Source organism: Schistocerca nitens, chromosome 2 (genome assembly GCF_023898315.1).
Source record: "Schistocerca nitens isolate TAMUIC-IGC-003100 chromosome 2, iqSchNite1.1, whole genome shotgun sequence".
Lineage (NCBI taxonomy): Eukaryota > Metazoa > Arthropoda > Insecta > Orthoptera > Acrididae > Schistocerca > Schistocerca nitens.
Genome location: NC_064615.1, coordinates 243,048,892 through 243,076,835, shown reverse-complemented (window position 1 = coordinate 243,076,835; position 27,944 = coordinate 243,048,892).

Genomic DNA, 27,944 nt, shown 5'->3' with positions numbered 1-27,944 from the left:
GTCTTGGCGTGCATCCGTGCGTCGCTGCGGTCCGGTCCCAGGTCGACGGGCACGTGCACCTCCCGCCGACCACTGGCGACAACATCGATGTACTTTGGAGACCTCACGCCCCACGTGTTGAGCAATTCGGCGGTACGTCCACCCGGCCTCCCGCATGCCCACTATACGCCCTCGCTCAAAGTCCGTCAACTGCACATACGGTTCACGCCTCGCTGTCGCGGCATGGTACCAGTGTTAAAGACTGCGATGGAGGTCCGTGTGCCACGGCAAACTGGCTGACACTGACGGCGGCGGTGCACAAATGCTGCGCAGCTAGCGCCATTCGACGGCCAACACCGCGGTTCCTGGTGTGTCCGCTGTGCCGTGCGTGTGATCATTGCTTGTACAGCCCTCTCGCAGTGTCCGGAGCAAGTATGGTGGGTCTGACACACCGGTGTCAATGTGTTCTTTTTTCCATTTCCAGGAGTGTAGTTGAGTCGGCGCAAGTTCATCCTTGACAGTCGCAGTGGGCTGAGCGCGGCGGCTTCGCAGACCGAACTGAACCAATAGCGAAACGCCATTTTGTAAACGTCTCCATCGCGAAGTATCAGTGCTGTCGCGGATCTGCAGACGGCTGGTGTTTTCCCCTGCAGCCGTCAGTGGTTCGCAGTTGAAAGCTGGCGATAGTGCTGTGAGCTGCCAGGGAACTTCCTAGGCGTCTCGACTACCCATTCAAACCTGAATTTTTTTCTGGAAGAAGGAAAATTTTTCTTTATATGGTAACACTATTAGGTGCTTTTTGAATTATTTTAGATGCGACATTTATACAAAAATATGTAACAGTTTTCAAACATACTTTGTACACTTGGGTTCAGTTTATGGACTAAAATACGTAATTACGAAACAGTCTTGTTGTAATAAATAATGAAATAATCATTCAACAACTACCATGCAAAATAACAATAACAGTATTCAGTTGTACATTGGATATAGCGGACCAACTACATCCGTGTATTCTGATGGTCACGAACTCCTGTGCACTGCTACATTGACTTGCTGATATTTTCATAGTGATGCGCAACAGTTGGCAGCACTTGCGGATGACGGTAAGGTTAAATTTTTACAAATGTGTGCCTCAGGTTTCCATTGGGAAAAAATACTTTCGTTGCAGTTAAGACACAATAGCCAGAGTGTCTGTAAGGACTATAGACACGTAGACCAAGAAATATGAGGTTACAAACATCGGAGTTCAGTTCTTTAAAAAATAGATTAGGCAGGGAGGAGCGTAATTACGATGTTGTTAACTTGGAAGGAAGTCTGCAGGAGAGACGATTCGTACTACAAATATAAATTTCTTCCAATCTTTATCACGTTGACTTAATAGCTCTTCCCCATTAAGAAAGAGCAGGCACATATGAAAAAAAATGGTTCAAATGGTTCTGAGCACTATGGGACTCAACTGCTGTGGTCATTAGTCCCCTAGAACTTAGAACTACTTAAACCTAACTAACCTAAGGACTTCACACACATCCATGCCCGAGGCAGGATCCGAACCTGCGACCGTAGCAGTCGCACGGTTCCGGACTGCGCGCCTAGAACCGCGAGACCACCGCGGTCGGCAGGCACATATGAACTACTAATAAGTGATCAATCTGGATAACTAATGTACCTATGGGAGGAAACACGAGCTGTATCATAATATAAAGGACAATAAGGCCCCGTAACAGAAATTTACAACACACAGTTCTGCAAAGTGCTGAGGATTGTCATCAGAAAGCCTAAAACAACGCACCTATCCAAGAGAGTAGGAGTCTCTCAGGAAAAAATTAAAACTGTGTGATCAATTGTGAAAGAGATATCACAGGAGGAATGTGGGTGCTCAAGATATTATACCTATTTTATGTGAGAATGAAACTTAGTGATCACAAGAGCTGTGCAAAATATTTAACAACTGCTTGACAATATTCGGAAATTTAAAACTAGATTTTTATTGCTGCAGGAGGTAAATATGTTGAACCGGAAAATGGCGAAACATCAGACAGGAGTAAATTCGAACGGGAAGAGCATATTTCTCTCTTACGTTGGTCACACTGAATGCGAGCTGTCATTTCACAAAAGCGTTTTGATGTTTACACATTACGTATTGTCAAGCAGATTCGAACATACATTGTTGCACTTGGAAGTTACGACTGTGGAGTGTAGCAATTTTTCGCGAAGTGTACAAATATTGTAGACTGTCTTTATGCGAATACTTTCGTCAGTGGTTCAGCGTACTACAAGAGAAAAAAGTGGTAAACATAATTTCCTTACAATTTACGTATGTAAATGTTAAGAACGAAATGTGAATGTAGTTTGTCCGCTTCTCTGAATTACACTACATCTAGTAACCTGTTAACAGATACCTACATACAGTACGTTGAAGAAATATCGGACAATGCCGCGGACTTACAAAAGGAGCTTGATGTTCTTTTGAGGCGCAATTATGACCGTCAAAATCCTGAAAAGGCAGTTGCTGCTATAAGATCACGAATACTGTCGAACAGAAAGGTATCAAGCAAATTTAACGTATCATCTTCATAATTAGACAATAAAATCAATAATGCAAACCCTGGAATGATTGGAAGGCCTATCTTAAGCAGTTCTGAAGAGTACCCACTTGACCATGGTATTTTAAGGGATGCCCCCTGGCGGTTTTCCTTTTACCTCTGACGATGTAAGGTACGCAGTAGAAGGGTATCTCTACAAATGTGGACGAAAAGAAGAACGCTTTTCTTATAACGTGCCAGAAACAGACCGGTTACGTTCATTCTTACAGTTTCTAATATATTAAGCATCCGGATATCTCAGAATATTAAACGGCAACGTGCTGAAATGAGTTAGAAGACATGTTTCAAATGTTTTCTGAACAAGTGTAAAATATTGTGAAATCATGTTAAAATATTTTCTAAGTATGTAAAAAGAATTTCTAAGAATGTGCGTTTCTAGAAAGATAGTCTGTGTCGGAAATTACCCCATTAGAGGGATCTATGTTACTTTGGACGGAAATTCAATGAGCGTTTGAAATTGCCCCATCATATGGGTAACATAGGACACTTTTATTTTTTAGGATCTGGTTACTTAAATAATATTTTTGATTCACGTTCTTTAATCATATTATTCTTGAATGTGATCCCAAACATCTTGCGCTTTTTGTCGCATGAATTTAAAATCTTTGCGAAGCTATCTTAAAGAATATTAAAATTCCGTCAGATATTACACCATCTTACGAAACTCTTGAAATACTGCGCTACGAGACAACTACATGACCTGCAGCTATATGAAAATATTAGTAACATAAATGACGTAGCTGGTACGGTAGCCGGTAACATCAGCACATGGCTTTCAGACAACTGGTGAAAACCAGCCTGTAATAAAACTCAGTGCATCCAGTTTCTGACACGGAACTCTTACACAAGCGAAATTTTATCCTCCGAAGGCGGTGAAAAAATCAGTGAAGACGACCATTTTAAATTATCGGGACTGTCGGTATATGGAACACTTTTGGTAGCATAATTTTCAAGAGTTTCTGCAGAAACTGAATTCTGTTGTCTTCACTGTGAGAATGATATCTACTGTAGCTTACACTAAAACAAAAAGGCTTGTATATTCTGCTTACTTTCACTGTGCTTTCTCGAACTGGGTGTTATAGTTTCCAACAACTCCGTGCACACACCAAGAACATGCTGGGCCCAGAAACGGACGATCAGGCTGATATCCAGTCTCAGTTCGTAAACTAGTAGGCTGTTGTTCAGGTGTCTCAGAATTCTAACTCTGCTGTCCATACACATATGTATTTTCCATCATGGGACTTGTTGATAATATTGACTCAGAAAGAAGGAACTGCAACATTCATTCAGTGAACACAGGACTGAAAAAGATCTACACTTCAGTAACACTTCCTAAAGTACTGTACTAAATGAGTGTACTATTCAGTACGTTCATTTTAATAGCCTCCTATGAAAGCTGAAAAAACTAAGCGGCACACTTCAGGCATTCAAATACAAGCTGAAAGGTCTCATTCGCACCCTTCTTATATTCATTACAACAATTTCTAGCGTACCTGAGAACTTTTCTCTCTAATGTGTTACTTGTACTATTCCACAATTTTCTTAAATTGTTATTATTTCTTTAATTTTTAGTTTATAAATTTTCTAATTAACGTTCTGTAAACTACGTACTGGTTCATAACACGTCCAAGTGGCTGTTGCGACTTCTTTAAGAGAAAACTCAAGTCAGTTAACAAATGCGTTTCTTTTTAAATAAGAATCTGATATTATGAAAAAATTGTTCATAATAATTACATTTTTTTCCTACTGCGAACAAATCCCCTTAATACAGCACTATGACGGTTGTAGCCATAGTTTTACTGTGACACACAGAATTGGCAGTCCGCAGCTCGTGGTCGTGCGGTAGCGTTCTCGCTTCCCGCGCCCGGGTTCCCAGGTTATGATTCCCGGCGGGGTCAGGGATTTTCTCTGCCTCGTGGTGACTGGGTGTTGTGAGGTTAGTTAGGTTTAAGTAGTTCTAAGTTCTAGGGGACTAATGACCATAGATGTTAAGTCCCATAGTGCTCAGAGCCAGCAACAGAATTGGCATGGTGGCAATACTCGCCATAGTAGGCACATGAAACTATGCAGCTGACAAACACAGCCATAACTGTTATGTATCTTTTTAATCGCCATAGAATGAAAGAGTAATTTAATAGCAGGAGAGTCAAACGATTTTTTTTTATTTTTAAATCTCATTAATTGACCAAATTACGAGCTGTGTACTTTTATTTTATTAAATTGAATCATAAACATTATAAGAGAATTCGGTTTATATCCTAAAACTACCAACATTACCCAAAACAAATTAAAAAATTCTTCAACTTAGGTTCTGTGGAGAAATCTCCAACACTGAGATAAAGACAGGAGTCACGCAGGGAGATGGAATATCACCTTTGCTTCTTAATTGCGACGTGGAGAAAGTGGAAAGAGTGGAGAAAATCCGACACGAAAGGCTTCAAACTAGGAAACCAAAAAAGGTACCTCTATTTGCACTGTCTGGCATTGGCACAAGGCATTGCCTGCGAAATAAACCGGAATTTGGTTAACAGAATTGAGCATCATGGGATCAGTCAGTAAACCATATCAGTTATAAATAGATTTATTGGTTCAATCGCGACCGATTTCTGATGATTATAAGACTATCTTCAGGTGAACAAGAACCATGAGGCGCATGCCCATCGCATACTGAAAGCCAGTCTATGGGCAGTTGACAGCCACACTTGAAGACGAGATATGAACACTTATAGAACATAACACATCAAGCGCAAAAAAGAATCTCGTTGTTCGGACATTTCGCTAGAATGGACTAGGATGGATGATGACAGACAAAGAAAATCTTATGTAAAATTATATAGCTGGAAGTGTAATGTCCTCGTCTATACTGTAGAGTCTTGTACCATGGGAAGCAGGGGAGAGGATGTTGTTTGGTGGCTGGCATCCTCTTTCTACAACACAGCTGCACACATGGATTAAAAGGGTTCTTTATTTACATGAACAGGAAGCTATTTATGTTTAAGTGTCCATGTGTTGCGGTACAAGCTCTTCCGTAATAGTCCACACTAGCCGCACTGCTGGTGAAGTACAAAGCCCGCTATGCGATAAATGAGGGCGAGTTGGTGCGTCAGTGCCTGAGCTAATAACTGAGTGACTGTGCTAGTGAATGAGACTGAGCTAGTGACTAATAGACTGCGCTAGTGACTGAGACTGGTGAGCTAGCAACTGAGAATGAGCCCTTCGGTCAGCGGCGGCGATCTAAATACTTGCAGTCGAGAGGGCGTTGGTGGCGTGTTGCTTGTGAGTCTGTCTTTGACCCCTCTCTTGATAGGCACACTTGACCCTGCACCTACTATCGATGTCCTTACTACATCTTTGCTGACCGATTTACTGGCGACAGTGTACGCCAGCAAAGGAAGGGCTACCAGCATGGTTTACAGCTCCAAAATACTCTTTTTCCTTAGCTATGAGAGCTGCTTTTTCTTTTTCATATTTCATTTTTGCTCCCTATATTTTTGCTTGTCTTAAATCGCGGCGCTATCATTGCAAAACTTTGCGTGTTTCTGCTATTGTCAGCCTCGATTAGTCGAAATAAGCTTTTGAGCAATCTTTTTCTGCGTCCACTGAGGGATTTCGCCTCTTTGGAGCTCGGTTCTGGTGTCCAGTTAATGAGAAGCCTTCGCGGTTTTTGGACCACGAGGTGCTCTAGTTCAAATGGTTCAAATGACTCAGAGCACTATGGGACTTAACATCTATGGTCATCAGTCCCCTAGAACTTAGAACTACTTAAACCTAACTAACCTAAGGACATCACACACATCCATGCCCGAGGCAGGATTCGAACCTGCGACCGTAGCAGTCGCGCGGCTCCGGACTGAGCGCCTAGAACCGCTAGACCACCGCGGCCGGCGGTGCTCTAGTTTTTAATGTGCGTTCGCCATTATGATGCTGGCTGTCGTCGAGCTCTGTTCTGTTTGATGCGGGAGGAAGGCTTTGTCTGGTCTTGTAATAAGCTGGTTTGGAGTTTTAAATCTGTGAAGAAATCAGATGAAATCTTTCCAATTACTTGCCGTAGTGGCTACTAGGTAAATGAATAGGTTATTTCAGAAGGGTGTTGAAAACTACTGCACAGTTAACTTGAGGTTGTTCCACATCCAGACTCGTGAGGATATGTCTCAGAGTGTCGGAATTGAACCGCATAGATTCCTCAAAAAATGGTTCAAATAGCTGAACACTGTGGGACTTAACATCTGAGGTCATCAGTCCCCTAGAACTTAGAACTACTTAAACCTAACTAACCTAAAGACATCACACACATCCATGCCCGAGGCAGGATTCGAACCTACGACCGTAGCAGTCGCGCGGTTCCAGACTGGAGCGCCTACAACCTCTCGGCCACATCGGCCGGCCATAGATTCCTCACTTTTTATTACATGGAAGCTGATTATGGGAGCGAACATTATCTTTTAAATCTGTCATGTTGCAGATGCAAACATTTCATCCTCTCCTGATCCTAAAATGAGCTATTGTCTTGCTGGAGGTACTGTGTTTCGATCATGACCTTTCGTTATTCAGTCCTAGGAGTTGTATTTACCTATTGAGCATACATATGGGCTTTCTAGACCAAATTAATTATTTGAGGACAGTATAGATACGTATTCATAAGCTTTCCTTCCAATTATTTGACTACATCAAAGACATTTATTGTGTTTCTTGAGGCAACTACATGCAGACGCACGGCAATACTGAGCACCCTTGTTGAGGCCAACGCGGCAGTAAAATGTTCTGCGTACTAAAAGTTAGTTGAACTAAATACATTCTAAAATTGCAAACCACTAGTAATAAGTATTATTTCAAAGCGAAGCGTGACATTGTTAGGAAGGAAATAGCGGTATTAACGTAATTTATTAAATAGTTTTTTTATTGTAAAAAAACTTTTAATACCCAAACCGCAATTTTCATTACACATTTAAACACAATGAATAGTTTCGCTTGCTTTCTGCAACCATTTTCAGAACTGACAGATGTAAAAAAAGAGATTAATATGCTTTGGAAAACATCATTAGCCACCGTGTTATAGACCAACATCACTATGACAGTATGTAGGTAAAAGCTTTATCGTGAATGAGTCACGTTGTAAACCATAGTCTCGCTAGATTCATGTAACAAAGAAGGCAAGTTGCCAAGTGTATTGGTAAAAATTGCATCATACACTCATAATTTGCAATTGTCCAGGAGATATCATAGCGAGAAATACACAACGTAAGAAGAACTGCCAGCTGTTCCATAACCCGGCTTACAAAGGAGTGATCCACCATGACGTATAAAATAGTGATCCGTACAATAAGTGCACAAGTTGAAGATTGAAAGAAAAATGCCACAAGCCCAGCTAGGCTGGCAAGACACGTCAAAACTATTAGTTTCGAACAGCTGACAATTCCTGTTACATTACATATACTTTTCTCACTATACACCCCCCCCCCCTTCCCCGTCTGAGGTTTGAGTCCCCCTCGGGCATGGGTGTGTATATTGTCTATAGCGTTAAGTTAGTTTAAGTTATTTTAGTTAGTGTGTAAGCCTAGGGACCGATGACCTCAGCAGTTTGGTCACCTAGAACCTAACCACAAATTTACAAAATTTTTTCTCACTATAATATCTGCTGCATTATTGCAAATAATCGGCATTTGATGCAGTTTTTACTAATGAAACTGGACATTTTCCTTCTTTATTACCTGCATTTTGAAGGCTGTGGCTTCCAACCTGGCTCGCTCACGATGAAGCTTTTACCTACATACTGTCGCAGTCTTGTTGGCCCGTAATACGAATGCACGTCACTGCATGGCTATAGCTAATGATGATGTTTTCCAATTCACTTTCAACTCTTTTTTATTTTAGCACTCTGAAGATGAATGTAGAAAGCAACCGAAACTAGTCATTCCGCTTTAATTGTATAACGAAAACTGCGGTGTATGTGTTAAAAGATTTTACAATTAAAAATAACTTTTAATTTAATAAATATTATTTTTCTTCATGAAATTAGGTTTCAGATGGTAAAAGGTATGTCGCAGGCTGGTTTTAGGGACGATTGCTTTATTATGAACTCATGAGAGTGACCCGTAATTTAAATGGGATATGTATTGGAATAAATGATGACAAGGAGCTTTTTAATTACAACATTAGATATAAATTACGTTTTGAACTTGTATTCTAATTATAATGGTTCAAGAATGTATAGGTTTAATTATTCTTTCAAATTCAGTGTCAACGATTGACATGAGGAAAAATCCTCATCTAGCTATGCAAAATAATTTCAGCTGCGCTTAGATTATGTGAGCGTGTATGTCTGTTACGTGCCTGATAAGTTTTCGTGGTCAGACAGCGTTTCCCATTCTTTTTTCTGTGGCATAAGACTTCATATTTTACTGGATAGCGTAATAATAAAGGGAATTAACTATCTACTCGTCGTATTAATTCAGTTACCTACCGGTATTTTTTAGTCATCAGTCATCTGACTGGTTCGATGGGCTCACCACGAATTCCTCTTCTGTGCCAAACACTTCATTTCAGGATAGCACTCCTCAACTATTTGCTGGATGTATTCCAGCCTGTCTTCCTCTACAGTTTTTACCCACTGTTGTTCCCCCTAGTAACATGTAAGTTATTCCGTGAAGTCTCAACAGATGTCCTACCATCCTGTCCATTCTTCTCGTAAGTGTTTTCCACATACTATGTGATCAAAAGTATCCGGACACCTGGTTGCATATGACATACAAGTTCATGGCGCCCTCCATCGGTAATGTTGGAATTCAGTATGGTCCTGTCCCACCCTTAGCCTTGATGACAGCTTCCACTCTCGCAGGCATACCTCCAGTTTGGTGCTGGAAGGTGTCTTGGGGAATGATAGTCCATTCTTCACGAAGTGCTCCACTGCGGAGAGGTATCGATGTCGGTCGTTGAGACCTGGTACGGAGTCGGTGTTCCAAAACACCCCAAAGGTGTTCTATAGGATTCAGGTCAGTCCATTAGAGGGGTGTTATTTTCGTGTAACCACTCCGGCACATGTCGTTCATTATGAACACATGGTCGATCGTGTTGAAAGATGCAATCGCTATCCCAGGGTTGCTCTTCAACAGTAGGAAGCAGGAAGGTGCTTAAAACATCAATGTAGACCTGTGCTGTGATAGTGTCACGCAAAACAAGGGTTGCAAGCCCCCTCCATGAAAAACACGACCACACCATAACACCATCGCCTCCGAATTTTACTGTTGTCACTACACGTGCTGGCCGTTAACGTTCACCTGGCATTCGCCATACCCACACCCTGTCATTGTGTACCGTGAATCGTCACTCCATACAACGTTTTTGCCACTGTTAAATCGTCCAAATGTTTACGCTCCTTACACCAAGCGAGGCGTCGTTTGGTATTTACCGGCGTGATATATGGCTTATGAGCAGCCGCTCGACCAAGGAATCCAAGTTTTCTCACCTCATGCCTAACTGTCATAGTACTTGCAGTGGATCCTGATGCAATTTGGAATTCCTGTCTGATGGTCTGGATAGATGTCTGCCTATTACACATTACGACCATCTTCAACTGTCGGCGGTCTCTGTCAGTCAATAGTCGAGGTCAGCCTTTACGCTTTTGTGCTGTACGTGTCCCTTCACGTTTCCACTTCACATCGGAAACAGGGTACCTAGGGATGTTTAGGAGTGTGGAAATCTCGCGTACGGACGTATGGCACAAGTGACACCCAATCACTAGACGGCGTTCAAAGTCTGTGAGTTCTGCCGAGCGTTCCATTCGGCTCTGACACGATATCTAATGACTACTGAGATCGCTGATATGGAGTACCTGGCTGTAGTTGGCCTTACAATACTGTGCTCCAAACGTACATTCTCAGTAAATTCTTCCTCAAATTAAGGCCTATGTTTGATACCAATAAAAGTCTCTTGGACAGAAGTGCCCTTTTTGCCAGTGTTGGTCTGCGTTTTAAGCCCTCCTTGTTTCGTCTGTCTTGGGTTATTTTAAATACTGCCCAGGTAGCCGAACTCATTAACTTGATAGACTTCGTGATAACCAATCCTGATGTTAAATTTCTCGCTGTTCTCAGTTCTGCTACTTCTCATTACTTTCATTCGTCTTTCTCGTCTTTCTTCGAATTACTCTAAGTTCATATTCTGTATTCAGACCTGTCCATTCAACAGACCCTGTAATTCTCCTTCACTGTCAGTGTAAACAGTAATGTCATCAGCGCATCTTAATCTCACCGCATGAACCTTTCTTTTGTTTCTGTCATTGCTTCTTCGATGTATATATTGAACAGAAAGAATGAAACACTGCATCCCTGACTTACACCCATTTTCATCCGTTCACTTTCTGCCTTCCACTCATTTTGTTCCCCCTCGTTTCTTGTACATATTGTATATTACTCGTCTTTCCCTGTAGCTAGTGGTGTATAGATCCTAAATACGGCTGTACATCTTACCAGTTTGTATCAAGGAGTCAATGCTGAAAGACGTCATGAAGGTATTCCTCATACATTTGAATTCTTGTCCTTTTTGTTTTTAAAGGACTGCGAAATTTGTATGGTTTTATAAGTAAATTATAGTGCCCAAGTTTTGACCTGCAAGTATAGCGTAGCGCATAGCGCACTAGATTCCGAAACAGGGAGGTGACCCAGAGACGGATCGATTCCTCACGACGCGGCGGATTAATGATCGTTTGTAATGTACACCCACCAGCCCTACTGCAGTGTTTAGGTGGTTCACCACGCTCGTTTGGGCAAACTACTGGACTGGTTCCCAAATTCGGCCTATGACACGCAGAACACACTTTTCACCACACACGGACAAATGATTCACACGACTCCTCCCTTAGGTTCCCTTGATGACTGTGACGTCATAAAGGGTACCCCGCCACATAGCTAAATAATAAAATAAAATTTGCCAAATGCTGAAAAAGTGGACCCGGTACTGTGCAGCATAAGTGCTAGGTAAATGAAAAGAAGGAGAAGTAGTACCTAATTTCTGCATTTATTGACATTCATTTTCAATTTTATATGTAATTACAGAGTTCGTGCATCGTCTCATGCTTTCTGACAGCATGTTACTCGATGTACCGGGTAGTTATAATTAAAATGCAGCTACTCAGGGAGATCCAGTGTGGACTGTAATTGTAACTGCACGGCGGCGAAACTTGATGCGTATCCTAATGCGTTAATGCGGAACCGATTTACAGTGGAAAAAAATTAGTTCCAATTTTAGCCACCAAGTGCAAATCTGGCACATTGAATGCAAGAAAGACGTATTGAAATGTCTCCACGTGTAATGGATTAGGGATGGGACGTGTGCACAAAAGTTCAAACGAGTTAGAAAGACATATCTTGATTTCATTATTAACTCCCGCTTACACAGTTTATTCAATGTGAGCACCCAAACGTCGACAAGATGCTGCATCCGTAAATCAACGTGATCAACAGTTGCTCGCAGCAGTGTCTGTGGAATTTGAGCAACGTGTTCCTATATACTGGCCTTGAGATCAGGTAGAGACCGTACGTGTCCTTGGTAAACCTGCTCTTTTAGTTATACCCGGAGCCAAATGTCACATGGATTCTGATCAGGTGATGTTGCAGTCCACGCATCACGTTAAGCAGATCTTTCACAGGGAGAGCGACGTGAGATGTTGCCCCATCTTGCTTGAAAACTGGTTTCCACACAGTGGCGCTCGTCCACAGAAGGAATCACATGCTGTGCGAGGAGATCTCGATAACGTGTAGATGTGATTGTACGCCTGACAGGCCTTCTGGGTGTATTCTCTTCAGAGAAGAACGGACCGAGAATAAAGGTGTCGCATACGCCAAGCGCAGTGGCTCTTCGTGCACAACACGCTGTTAGACAGTGTCTCAAATTCGACAGTTCTGTGTATTCGCTGCACCCTGAAGTGCAGACTGTGCCACGTCACTCCACAGAATATTGCCCGACCACATTTTAACAACTTCGATCCCTACGGGAAGCCGAAGGGCAAATACAGAAGTGCTGCGGATCGCACGCTTTCAGTTCCTGTACCGTCTGTATCTTGTACGACTACCAGTGTAAAATAGACCACAAAACTTTCTGTATTGTTAATCATGGGATGGTTTATTTTATTTTATTTTGCGTATGGCAATACAGCGACAATATTTTATGTAAGTACAACAATATGTAAACGAAAAGTATAAAACAGAACAATGAGTAAACAGTACATGTGTAAAAAAACAAGAAATAACAGGATCAAGTACAAACACTCAAGACAAAATAACTACACGTTAAAAGCTTGGCAAGCCTGACTAGAAACTCATTCATACATTAAAAGCTCAATATCTAGATTGCACAGCCAATCCAAAGCAGAGGGTTTCACATATATATCCTCAGAGACAGGTCCGGCGTATCTTCTTAAAGGGCATTCCTCAATAATATGGCGGACGTTCTGTTCTGGTGCTCCACAGTCACAGGCTGGTGAGTCGCATAGACCCCACTTGTACTTATATGCATTGCATCTTGCGTGGCCCGTTCTAATACAATTTAATTTAGTCCAGGTACATCTCTTCAGGCCAAAGTCCGGTAATTTCAGAGTAGGATCTTGGATACCTTGTTTATTAATTCCAGAATCATTCCAAAAGTGCCGCCATTGCTCCTTGATGTCAGGTTGATGTTCTTGTGTATTAACCCATATAGGCTTCCGTGAGTTCAAGCGGGTCGATGGTATTTCGTTCAAAACATCATGGACTGGTAGATTCTGTGGGTAACCTGAGTCATGAATTTTTGACCACTCTCTTGCTGCTGCTTCTTGCCTTCTCGATTGTGGAGGTGGGATATTGCTTAGAGTACGCAGCCAAGGGACTGGGGTGGATTCAGTAGTACCCGTTATTATCCACATACACTCGTTCAACTGGACGTCGATTTTCTTAGTATGAGTGCTCGAATGCCAGACAGCAGAGCAATATTCGGCAACAGGATATACCAGGGCTATTGCGGCAGTACGTAAGGTGGATGCTTGAGCTCCCCAAGTCGAGCCAGCCAATTTTCTCAGGATGTTGTTGCGACTCTTTAGCTTTTGGTTTACGTTTACTAGATGTTTTTTGTAAGTCAGGGAGCGGTCTAGTGTTATGTCAAGGTATTTGGGGTTGAAGTTGTGTTTGACTCTTTGTTCACAGAAGTTCACATTCAGTGCCTGGTGGGCCATTTTATTGTTCACGTGGAAATCACAATTGTCATGACACTACGCGAGCCCTAGCGCTACCTGGGGCACGGGGCTGCGTGGTCAGTTACAGCAACGGCAACCTCGTTAATAACTTCCACCGGGATAGGATGTCCCTTCCTCTTCCCGGTGCCACACCAAGCTCATCCGTGTTTTCGAATTTCATTATCGTCTTCTTTAAACCATTTAATGACGTCGGGCCTCTTCTCTGACCTTTCAGTCTCCCATACTCCCTCAATGCAGCACTGTTATTGCTGCCGTTCACATAAAACAGTTTCACGAATAGCGCACGAATATAAAAACCCAATGACAAAGTAAATCAACACAAAAAAATGCGAAGCCTATCATGAGCGTGTTAGTTGTTTCACTATAATATAATTGTGCCTACACTTCTTTTCCCCTGTGGTCACTTATCGATACTTGATACACTACTGGCCATTAAAATTGATACACCAAGAAGAAATACAGATGATAAACGGGTATTCATGGACAAATATATTATACTAGAACTGACATGTGATTACATTTTCACGCAATTTGGGTGCATAGATCCTGAGAAATCAGCACCCAGAACAACCATCTCTGGCCGTAATAACGGCCGTGATACGCCTGGGCATAGAGTCAAACAGAGCTTGGATGCCGTGTACAGGTACAGCTGCCCATGCAGCTTCAACACAATACCACAGTTCATCAAGAGTAGTGACTGGCGTATTGTGACGAGCCAGTTGCTCGGCCACCATTGACCAGACGTTTTCAATTGGTGAGAGATCTGGAAACTGTGCTGGCCAGGGCAGTAGTCGAACATTTTCTGTATCCAGAAAGGCCCGTACAGGACCTGCAACATGCGGTCGTGCACTACCCTGCTGAAATGTAAGGTTTCGCAGGGATCGAATGAAGGGTAAAGCCACGGGTCGTAACACATCTGAAATGTAACGTCCACTGTCCAAAGTGCCGTCAATGGGAACAAGAGGTGACCGAAACGTGTAAGCAATGGCACCCAATACCATCACGCCGGGTGATACGTCAGTATGGCGATGACGAATACACGCTTCCAATGTGCGTTCACCGCGATGTCGCCAAATATGGATGCGCTCATTATGATGCTGTAAACAGAACCTGGATTCATCAAACAAAAAAAAAATGTCGTTTTGTCATTCGTGCACCCAGGTTCGTCGTTGAGTACACCATCGCATGCGCTCCTGTCTGTGATACAGCGTCAAGGGTAACCGCAGCCATGGTCTCCGAGCTGATAGTCCATGCTGGTGCAAAAGTCGTCGAACTGTTCGTGCAGATGGTTGTTGTCTTGCAAACGTCCCCTTCTGTTGCCTCAGGGATTTAGACGTGGCTGCACGATCCGTTACAGCCATGCGGATAAGATGCCTGTCATCTCGAATGCTAGTGATACGAGGCCGTTGGGATCCAGCACGGCGTTCCGTATTATCCTCCTGAACCCATCGATTCCATATTCTGTTAACAGTCATTGGATCTCGACCAATGCGAGCAGCAATGTCGCGATACGATAAACCGCAATCGCGATAGGCTACAATCCGACCTTTATCAAAGTCGTAAACGTCATGGTACGAATTTCTCCTCCTTATACGAGGCATGACAACAACGTTTCACCAGGCAACGCCGGTCAACTGCTGCTTGTGTATGAGAAATCGGTTGGAAATTTTCCTCATGTCAGCACGTTGTAGGTGTCGCCACCGGCGCCAACCTTGTTTGAATGCTCTGAAAAGCTAATCATTTGCATAACACAGCATATTCTTCGTGTCGGTTAAATTTCGCGTCTTTAGCACGTCATCTTTTTTGTGGTTTAGCAATTTTAATGGCCAGTAGTGTATTAGTTAGTGATTGAGAATTGTCGCTCCACTTACTCCAGTTACAGCTTCCAGCTCCATAATGCCTTTCGTGCTTTGTTTTCGTTGGGGGGCCCCTACTACCGTGCTACTGACCTAAACACAGCTGTTTGGAGAATAGTTCCCAAATTTCCCATCAATAGCTCTGCTTGTCGTTAGTATTAACTTATTTTATTTATCATTAGGCTTTCATATTACTTATTACGCTGCGTATGTGCGCTTACGTTTTTGTTTATTCCTTATGACAACTATAGTAGTGTACGGTTTTGTTTTATTATTTTATCGTACTTCCGTCCCCACCCTGAGACCAACTTCAAGGTACGCATGCCATTAGGTGATTAGTTCAGTTCTGACATGATGTTGCACTTGTTGTTTGGCTTCTTTATACCATTTCTGTACAGGCACTGCGAATCACATGTTAACATTTACGAGCTCTTTTTGTATTAATGGATTCATTATTGTATTACTTATTGCTCATGTATTTTTTTAGTACGACAGCAATATACTGCATGTATCTTATTGTTGACACTCGCAAATAATGAGGTAGATATAAGTATGTACCATTTCTTATCTTTGAATTTAAATTTCTTTTTTAAACTTTTCGTCCTGAGTTTTAATATTCTTATTTAGTTTCAACTTATTTGTGGTGTAAGTTCCGGTACAGCCTTCTGAAGAATTGGTTGCTGATTATTTTGGTATGTTCAGTTGCAGTTATTGAAGATGGATAAAATACTAAGTTCTCTTTTATCTGATTATGTTATTAAAACCGGCAATTCATTGCATCACTGTATGGATTTGCTTTCTGAATATAATAGCTTAACATATAAACTCTGATCGTGATAGTATGTTAGAGCAGACTGCCGGTAATGTTGCACTGACAGTTCAGAGGAGCGCAGATCCGCGAAAAGGACGTGGAAGAAGCTGAAAGGGAGGCGAAAGTGAGGAACAAAAAGAAACAACTGATTGGGTTGAAGAACATAAATGAGAGGGCCGTACATTTATGTTTCACTGAGCAACGAGAAAAGAAAACTAGATAGATGCTAGAGGCGTCTGAGCCATTGGATGCTTGCGCATTTGTTATGATGACGATGATTGAAAACAGTACTTACATGTAGTAAAGAACCTATTGAGTTATGTTGCATCTGTGGTGTAGTAGGTAAAGACGAAGAATTGTGGTACACCTGTGTTCTGCTGTGTTTCTGCTCCCTTTGAAATCATTGTATTCAGGAAGACACACCTGTACTATGTTTGTGATGACTACATATGCGAGAAGTGGACATTCCATGTTACTGTATAAATCCGGTTCAGTGTTCTAATTTCTCAACAGAAATTGCTAGGTAATTTAAGTGGCGATTATTTTCACTCATGCATATGCTTTCTCAAGCGCACTGTTCTCCAGCCACTCCCGATAACTCTTTACAACGGCCATTTTACATATGGGATGTGATATATCTTAATTAGTATGTATTTTGGTGTACAGAATCCTAATCTACCTTTCAAAACGTTCTTGCACGTAATATTTTGGAGTTTTTTTAACTGTCGGGCTGTCAATCATTTGAAAGAAAAGTTTCCTAAATTCAGTGAAGCTGATGTGGAAGAGGATATTTGTTGGACCACAAATAAGAAATTGATGAAAGGTCAAACCTTTTGATAACAAATTCATAAATATCGAATTAGTAGATGGCCCTCTTTCAAAGCAATTGTGAACGGCTATTTGGGCGACAGAAGAGACTATGTTTCCATTATGATTGATTGTAGCAAGATCATCTACAAGAACATGAGGTGAAGAATGTCACCTGATATTCACTTTCTACATTCCTACCTTGATTTCTTTCAGGAAAATTTGAGAGCCGTAAGCGAAGAGCAGGGTGAACTCTTTCACCGAGACATCCATCCGATGGAACGGCGTTATCAGGGTCATTGGAACCTTTCTATGATGGGCGACTACTGCTCTGGAGTCTTGTTGGAGAGAACGAGGAAGTGGCATACAAAAGAAGAGCATTGTTGTCACATTTTATGAATACCAAAGGAGGACTTACGTTGTAATCTAATTTAGACCTTCTAATGGCGTCGCGTCGATATTTGCGTGTCAAATAGTATTGAGTTGTAAAGTTCTGATTATGTATTTCTTGTTGGTTTTAATTCTGTCAACGTTCACAAACACTGTTTTAGATTCTACTAGCATCTAGAAAATTTGACGTGATAGGGAAAAACTGATTTTACTGGTGAATTCAGAAACCAAAGAAAAAAAGGCATATCCACTCATTTACAAATAAAATGCGGAAAGAAAGTGTAAATTTGTTGGCTAGTGTAGTTAGCTCATTGGGGTCTCGATTTCAGCTTGTGACAGAAAACGGTGGACAGCATACTGAACATGCGCCAGTCTCACGACAATAAGAAACCGATGTCATTTTGCTTTTTATGCTGCTTTTGGCCCCAGGAAATTAAAAACCGATGTCATTTGCTTTTTATAGATTTTTGGGTCACCATACAATTGAAAACTATTTTTCCCATGCGATGTTGTACGACCTTGCCGTCGTGGATTGGCTTACTTAACTGACAGTGCCACAGTTGTTGACTTCCAAACTTTTGTAGCCATGCAAATTCAACAGTATGCATGGTATATCATGAAACTTAAACCATAGCTGTCGATTGCGATTCATCTGTTATTTGTAGCCGACCTTATTCACCTTAGGGCACCTAAGCGTCATCTATTGGTAAAATTGTCGTTAACTTTTTCCCCTTGGTGTTCGCTCTGCGTCCATAATGTGCCGTTCAAATTTGACGTCATTCTGAACTGTGGATCTTTCAAATGGTTCAAATGGGCCTAAGCACTATGGGACTTACCATCTGAGGTCATCAGACCCCTAGACTTACAACTACTTAAACTTAACTAACCTAAGGACATCGCACACATCCATGCCCGAGGCAGGATTCGAACCAGCGACCGTAGCAGCAGCGCGGTTCCTGACTGAAGTGCCTAGGACCGCTCGGCCACAGCGGCCGGCTGTGGATCTTTTTCTACAGCGTTTTAAAACTGGAACTTTAATTATGGGCACTGGTGACAGAACTGTTCCGTAGTTGTCAGTAAATCATTAATTAAAATGTAGCAAAGTTATCTTTTGAGCGAAATTAGTAACAGTAGATGTTATAAGTACGAGATGGCTGAAGCAACTACAATTTATGAATATGTGCAGCAGATTGAGTTCTCCAGAAAAACTGAGTGATACGTAATAAGCAAAATATTGGGGGTCGTATAAAACGTCAAACTACGTAACATTGTCATCCGGTATGCCTTTTTGGTGTACTCAGCGCTTTGCGAAATCTGCGACTTCCCTGAAATTGGCTTCGGTTATTTCCAACTGCGACGTGTAACAAAACTTTACGACTTGACTACACGGCGTTGCGTTAACAGCGCAGGCGGGGGGAGAGCAAAAACAGCCCCGGCAGTGCACAGTGCGAACATGCGTGGAAACGCGAGCAGGTGCCTTAGCGCAGCGAGCAAATAAATCAGGCCGGCCGGCAGGTGACGCTGGAGTCTGCTGGAAGAAGCGGCGCTTATGAAGTAGTTAAGGCGACGCCGCGAAAACTCACGAGTCATACAGCGATTTGCTCAGATTCCACCGCTGATCGCAAAACTGGACCGAGCACGCGATTAAGGAACTTGCAGCTCGTGCACTTTTTGCATTTTCACAGTGGTTTTTCTCACGACTCCGACCAGTTAGTGAGCTCGTTAAACTGGCACCTACATATCTCAATCCCTACATCCGTTCCACAGAAACTCAGGAATGCACTTGTGTTCACGACGTAGATACCGAGTTTATAATCTCTGCTCGCTACGTATTACTTTATTTATTTTTCTGGTGTGGTTTTTTTCCTTACGTACGATCATTACTGGCAGACACTTCGGCTGTTTATTCTTTTTGTTTCCTTCTTTAACATCAAATATTGCTTCTTTATCTGCAAAGTTTCACGGAGGTTGTCTGGAATGGAAGGTCCATTAAATGTTAAAGAAAACCAGTTTTTCTGAGTTATGTAGCGTTTTATGTCACGCAACGTTAATATACTTCGTTCCAATTGATATTTTTTAAAAATTTCCGTCCATCGTTTACAGCTACATATTTTTATGTTTATTAGTTTGGAGGTTTTTATTCTTCAGAAAAAAACAGAGGCAGTAACGTACAAGTATTAACGCTTCTTGTCAGAAATTTGTTTGAAACTTCTCGTAATGCAGCTGTTCATTGCTGCGTTGCTTTTGTTCAAACACTTATTACTCAGCTAAGACCTTCGATCTACTTCGTGGGTTAAGGATATTAGTGATTTTGCACTTTCACTAATATTCTCAGTTCAAGTCGTCTTCTTTTTCAGTCAGCAATCGTCGTGTTAAATAATCATGACGGCACAAACGAAAATAATGTTTCTCACGGCTATGTACGTTCAGAAATATTCGCAACTTCAGTAATATTTTATCTTCTCAAATACGTCAAGCTGGTTTATTTCTCACCACAGAGTACAGATCACGCCACGTATCTAAAACTTCAAGTACTGTAGATGTGTGCTGTGCAGAGACCAAATGAAAAATGGTAACAGGATTAACGTCAACATTGCAATATTTTCTATTTCATGTTGTTTTATTATTACTAATAATTATCGCAAGAGATGTGGGACGACCACGGGTTTCTTCTTGTAGTACATCGTCGTCGAACCGGTGAAGATTTCATCCGGTGACGTGAAATTCCCACGCCGCTAGAGAAGCAATCAATGTCGCTCCCGCAATAAAGAAAACACAAAGCAAACATTTTGCAGTTTTCTATCTTAAACAGTGGGCGCTGCAAAACTCATTAACACTAATACTAACTTATAATACACTGAAGCGCCAAGAAAGTGGTACAGGCATGCGGCATGCGCATTCAAATACAGAGATATGTAAACAGATAGAGTACGGCGCTCCGGTCGGCAATGCTTGTATAAGACAGCAAGCGCCTGGCGCAGTTGTTATAACGGTTACTGCCGCTACAATAACAGGTTGTCAATATTTAAGTAAGTTTAAACGTGGTGTTTCATTCGACGCTGGTGCGATGAGTCACAGCATCTCCGAGATGCGATGAAGAGGGGATTTTTCCGTACGACTATTTCATGAGTGTACCGTGAATATCAAGAATCTGGTAAAACATCAAATCTCCGACATCGCTATGGCCGGGAAAAGATCCTGCAAGAACGGGACCAACGACGACTCAAGAAAATCGTTCAGCTTGACAGAAGTGCAACCCTTCCGCAAATTGCTGGAGATTTCAATGCTGGGCCACCAACAAGTCTCATATGCGTACCATTCAGCGAAATATCACCGATTTGGGCTTTAGGAGCCGAAGGCCCACTCGTGTACCCTTGATGACTGCCCGACAAAAAAGCTTTACGCCTCGCCTGCGCCGTCAAAACCGACATTGGACTGCTAATGACTATAAACATGTTGCCTGGTCGCACGTGTCTCGTTTCAAATTGTATCGAGCGGATGGACGTGTACAAGTATGGAGACAACCTCATGATTCCATGGACCCAGTATGTCAACAGGGGATTGTTCAAGCTGGTGGAGGCTGTGTAATGGTGTGTGGCGTGTGCAGTTGGAGTGGTATGGGACCCCTGATATGTCGAGATATGACTGTGACAGGTGACACATACAGAAGCATCCTGTCTGATCACCTGCACGCATTCATGTCGATTATGCATTCCTATGGATTTTGGCAATTCCAGCGGGACAATCCGACACCCAACACGTCCAGATTTGCTACAGAGTGGCTCTAGGAAAACTCTTCTGAGTTTAAACACTTCGGCTGGCCACCAAACTTCCCAGACATGAACATTATTCAGCATATCTGGGATGCCTTGCAACTTGTTGATGAGAAGAGATCTCCACCCCCTCGCACTCTTACGAATTTATGGACAGCCATGCAGGATTCATGGTGTCAATTACCTCCAGCACTATTTCAGATATCAGCCTAGTCCATGACACGTCGTGCTGCGACACTTCTGCGTGTTCGTGGGGGCCCTGCATGATATTAGGCAGTGTGTACCAGTTTCTTTGGCTCTTCAGTGCAGAACATACGTTGCCATATATCGTGGAGGGGGGGGGGGGGGAAATCCACAGTGGTGTAAGAACATAGCCCAAATTCTGTGTCACCACAGTTAGTGAACTGTACTTAGTTACATAAAGCGGAAGGGAACAGTTCTTTGTTATAACTGGCATTATTTTGTTAATTACTACGAACATTTCTTTTTCAGAAACACTGATTTTTAGCAAATTAATTAACACTGACGGAAAAAGGCGCAACACCGAGAAGGAGTTTGTGGCCGAGCGGTTCTAGGCGCTACAGTCTGAAACCGCACGACCGCTACGGTCGCAGGTTCGAATCCCGCCTCGGGCATGTATGTGTGTGATATCCTTAGGTTGGTTAGGTTTATGTAGTTCTAAGTGCTAGGGGACTGATGACCACTGCAGTTAAGTCCCATAGTGCTCAGAGCCATTTGAACTAAAATTCGCGCCAGTCGCGTAAGAATGGCGCTAATAGCACCACTATGAGGAATCAAATCAAATTTGTTTTAAATACACTCTCTATCGATCGTGGGCGTTCGTTACGTTTGAGATTGCGTGTGGTCAGCTGATGTTAGTCGAGAATACTTTTAAGGCGAGAAAGACGTCATTATCATCGCGAATTTGAACGAGCTCGTTGAATAGAGCTGCAAGAAGCTGGATGTTCCTTCTGCGATACTGCAGAAAGACTTTGCAGCAATATATCCACTGTACATGAGTGCTGGCAGCGGTCACTAGAAGTGGGGGCTCCGGACGACCACTTGGCACTGCCGGAAGGGACGACTATGGTGTTCGGCATGGGGCTCTGGCGCATCGTACTGCATCCGCAGCAACAATTTGAGCTGCAGTTGGCACCACAGAGACACAACGTACTATTACATATCGCTTACTTCAAGGACAGCTCGGAGCCAAACGCCCTCTAGTCAGTTCTGCCTCAGTACCAGTGATGGCCGTGGGTCGGTAAGAAAGAGGCCAGTTGAAGGCCTGCAACCAACCTGTCTGCCTGGATCTGCACCAGGAGCTACGGTCTGAGGTGCGATTTTGTATGACAGCAGGAGCAGTCTCGTGGTTACCCCAAGCACACCTACTGCAAATCTGTACGCCAATCTGGTGATTGGACCTGTTGTGCTGCCATTCGTGAACAACATTCCAGGGTGTGTTTTCCAACAGCATAAGTCTTCCCCACATACCGCTGTTGTAACCATGCTCTACCGACTGTGGACATGTTGCCGTGGCCTGCTCGGTCACCAGGTCTGTTTCCAGTCGAGCAACTGACAGACCAAGTGCAACAGACATCATCCCACAACTGACTTCGGGCATCTGTACAACACAATTCATGCATTCAACATTCTGGCTGTTACACCGGCAATTAACCAGCATTTCACATTTGCAATGGCTCATCTCGAGCTTATATTAGCCTGTAATCGTGCAATGTTCATCGCTTACGTATCTTACCTAGAGAAATTTATTCTAGAAATTTCGTTATTCTACGTTAATTAGGTTTTGGTGTTGCGATTTTTTTTCGGCAGTGTATATCGACACCAACGGTGGCACAACATTGCTGGAATTAAGCGGTGTTAAAACAACTGGCTCACGCTTGTCAGTGGCGGGCGAGCATCCTGCCACTGAACGTCCGGCAGTTTGATTAAATCTGGTGATATACAGTCGTGTTTTCAGAAGCATGACTGATATTTATAATGGATGGCGTAAGTTTTAAACTAACCCGAAAGTTGTTCGCAACAGTGTGATCCAAGGCTATAGGTACTGCGGATGATATGCTGGCGATTTTGGGTGATTATTCTTGAATAGTGGACTAACTAAGCTTCTTTCTACTGAGTAACATACGGCGATTCTAGGGAGTGACGTATTAGCTGTCATTGGCATGGTACTGCTATAGCTGATTTTGATCTTTTTTATATCTTGATTTGTGGTGTTCTTTCAGAATCCCTTCTGGCGACATTTAGTTTTATCGCTACCCCAAATGTTGCTAATCTTGAGATTTGGTAGACATTAATGAGGCCCTTCTATTCCAAGATACTTCAAGTTTTATGCATAATTAAAAAATCAAGATGATGTATTAATGAGATTATTGCAAACCAGCTTCAGTAATAAACAGATCTTGTGACATCATAATGAGATGAGTGAGTACATATAACTACTATCAAGCATCAATAACAAAGATCTCCGTGCAAGTATAAATCAGGAGCACATACTGTGTACAGTAAATCTTTGGCGAAACACATGGAAAAGCCGTATTGTCATTTCCCTCGCCACGTATCTGCTGTATGCCTTATGTGCTCCTGATTTATAGTCACACTGAGATGTTTGTTATGGACATGATGCTTCATAGTAGTAACGGCTATTCATCTGATTACGAAGCCACAACATAGCTGAAAAATATCTGTTTATAACTGAAACAGGATGTGTAATAAATTAAGTAACACAGCTGTCTGCGAGCATGATTCTTCAACAGTTTTTACCATCTGAAAACCATCAACTCCTCAAAATAACGTTTGATTCTTTAGCTTTTATGAGTTAATTTTAAATTGTTTGCGTTTCTAAATTGTGAAGTTCTTTTTGCGATGTCTGGCTTGTACAAAAAATCGCCTATTAGTGCACCAAATGCACTCAGTCGCAACCGAAACCAACTTTCTCCTACGAATCCTAATTAGCTGGCCTGTTAAATACAGGTAAATATTTTTGGTAACACTATACGCCTGTATCAATGTTTCCACTAATGTATCAATAGCAAGAGCTTGAAGATGTCTGTGTGATCTCGAATTATAGTATCAGAAACATTTTTATAGTATGTGCTCCACTCCATTATTACCTACTGCATCAAAAATGATACTCATTATTGATTAATATAATGTGCATGCAGAAACACGTTTTAAAAAAACCGTGTCGTTCGAGAAGTGTTATCTTACACCTGATTATTTATCACAACTTGAGGACTGACTGTTGTTTAAAAAAAGTGATCCTGTTCGTCTGCACAGGCTTGAAAGAGCGCATCAGATTTTTGCTTCTACCAAGCCGAAGCTACAGTTTCTTCTTCGGGCCCGCGGGATTGTCTCGCTGCATACAAGAGAGCCGGGATACCTGATTTTGGCGTTCCGCACGTTTTGTTTCGCTTTGTTCCGCTGATTCCGGTACACTTTGTATTGTTCAGTTGTCGGATTGCTCTCGAATCTTCTGTGTGCGGAGTCTGGCTAACTTCCGTAGTCGGCTATAGAACAGAAGTGCTCATTGCTTCAACAGAACGTTTAGCTTCTGTAACGCTATCACGATCATATCCAAACGATTTCGATGATGTAAACACCATTATAATCAATATATTTCATTGAACTTATTATTATCTGTAACATTACCACAATATTTGCCTATGTAATGCCTTGAAAAAGATTTCGAAAAGTGCATTTTGACGAAATCGCATTCGAAACAGTAGTCTGTCGGTGTCGAACCATCGTTTCCGTCTTCCTGGCACGGTGACAATTGAAAGTAGACATTTTGAATAATAACCACTTGGCTGCTTTTGTAAATAATTTATTTAACGACGGATTTCGTAGCCTAGTCGCCACATCCTCAGGTTACGTGTGTTAAATTTGCAAGTAGGTTAGACGGCAGGGATTGCGAGTCTGACGAGTTTTGAAAGAAGATGTACTGGCGGAAGTACAAATGTGTCTGTGTGTGGGTGTGGGGGGGGGGGGGGGGGGGTGGATCGTGATTCTCGCTTAAATAGCCCAGACGGTAGAGCGTTTGCTCGCGAAAGGCAAAGGTTCCAGGTTCGAGTCCCTGTGCAACACACAGTTTTAACCTGCCAGGATGATCGGACCTTTGAAATAGACTAAAAAAAAAAAAAAAAGATACAAGAAAAAGATACAAAGGCAATAAATATGACATTGCTAGACGTTTTGATTCAGCTCGAATCCAGGGGAGGTTTCTCATTACATCCATCTATGAGTTTCTAATCAGAACGTGTGTTATTAATAAGAACTTATAATCTGTCATTTGTGTGGCCGTAGTTCCTTTACAAACCCAGAGACTAATCTCGTTCTGTCGTTGCAACTACAAGAAAATGCGTGTTTTCTTTGTTCACCAGACGCTTTTCGAATGGTTGCGGATCATAAAAACAAATCAAATTGTAAATAACTTTAGTTACAGACCAGTGATGATGCTATACTCAATAAAACGAAACGCGTCTGGTGAAAAAAAGCACGCATTTTCTCGTAGTTGCAACGACAGAACGAAAACACCCTCTGCACTTACTGGGTCTAGTTACGTAGCAGATATAGAGAAAGGCAGCAGTAACAGTAACAGACAGTTGTCTCATTTTTTTTAATTGTTTGAACAAAGTGCAGTCAGTGTCACTACTTATACTGCTACGGCCAATTTGGACCGAATCACGTCCTCTTCAGTCCTAAACTATGAAGACTCTGATGCAGGTGACAGCCACCAAACTCCCGTATTTTAGATCTGAAGACGGTGCGATTGGGCCGAAATGGATTATCGTTGTTGTTATTGTAGTGGTCTTCAGTCCGAAGACTGGTTTGATGGAGCTTTCCGCGCTACTCTGTTCTGTGCAAGCCTCTTCATCTCCGAATAATTACTGCAACCTACATCCTTCGATATCTACTTAATGTATTCATCTCTTGGTCTCCCTCTTCTATTTTCAGCCTCTACATTTCTCTCCAATACTAACTTCGTGATCCCTTGATGTCTTCGAATGTGTCCCATCAACCGATCCCTTCTTCTAGTCAAATTATGCCACACATTTACTTCTCTACAGTCCCTTCAGTACCTCCTCGTTGGTTACGTGATCTACCCATCTAATCTCCAGCATTATTCTGTAGCACCACATTTCAAAAGCTTCTCTTCTCTTCTCGTCTAAACCGTTTGTCGTTCATATTCCAATCCCATACATTGCTACACTCCAAAGAAATACTTTCAGCAAAAGTTCCTAATACTTAAATCTATATTCTATGTTAACAAATTTCTGTTTTTCAGAAACGCTTTTCTTGCCATTGCCAATTTACATTTAATATCGTCACTACTTCGGTCATCATCAGTTATTTCGCTGCCCAAATAAGAAATCTCATCTACTAGTTTAAGTTTCTCGTTTCCTAACCTAATTCCCTCCTCACCACCTGATATCATTCGAATACATTCCATTATCCTTGTTTGACTTGTATTGATGTTTATCGTACATATATTCTCCTTTCAAAACATCGCCCATTTCGTTCAACTGGTCTTCCAAGTCCATTGCTGTCTCTGACAGGATTACGTCATCGGCAAAGTGTCTCGTTTCCTAATCTAATTCGCTCAGCACCATCAGATATCATTCGAACACATTCCATTATCCTTCTTTTGCTTGTATTGATGTTTATCTTACATATATCCTCCTTTCAAAACATCGTCCATTTCGTTCAACTGGTCTTCCAAGTCCATTGCTGTCTCTGACAGAATTACGTCATCGGCAAACATTTAAGGATTTATTTCTTCTTCTTGAACTGTTCCTACTCCAAATTTTTCTGTGGTTTCCTTTACTGCTTGCTCAACGTACAGATCAAATAACATCGGTTATACGCTATAACAGCATCTCCAGCAGTGGTTCCCTTTCATGCCCCTCGACTCTTATAACTACCGTCTGATTTATGTACCAGCTAAATAGTCTTTCGGTCCCTTTGTTTTACCCCAGGTATCCTCAGAATTTCATAGAGGGTATCCCAGTCACCACTGTGAAAAGCTTCCTCTAAGTCTACAAATGCTACAAACATAGGTTTTCTTTCTAACAGAACTCATCAGTGTTACCTCGCGTGTTCCTACATTTCTCCAAAATCCAAACTGATCTTCCCCAAGGTCGGCTACTACCAGTCCTTCCATTCTTGCGTAAAGACTGCATGTTAGTATCTTGCAGTCATGACCTATTAAACTGTTAGTTCGGTAAAACTCACACCTGTCAGGAACTGCTTCTTTGGAATTTTAATTGATAGATTCTTCTTGAAGTCTGACGGTATTTCGCCTGCCTCATTCATCTTGCACACCAGTGGAAGAGTTTTGTCATGGCTGGCTCTCCCAAGGCTATCAATAGTTCTGATGGAATGTCGTTTACACCTGGGGGCCTTGTTTCGATCTACGTCTTTTAGTGCTCTGTCAAATTCTTCTTGCAGTATCACATCTCCCATCTAATCTTTAACTACGTCTTA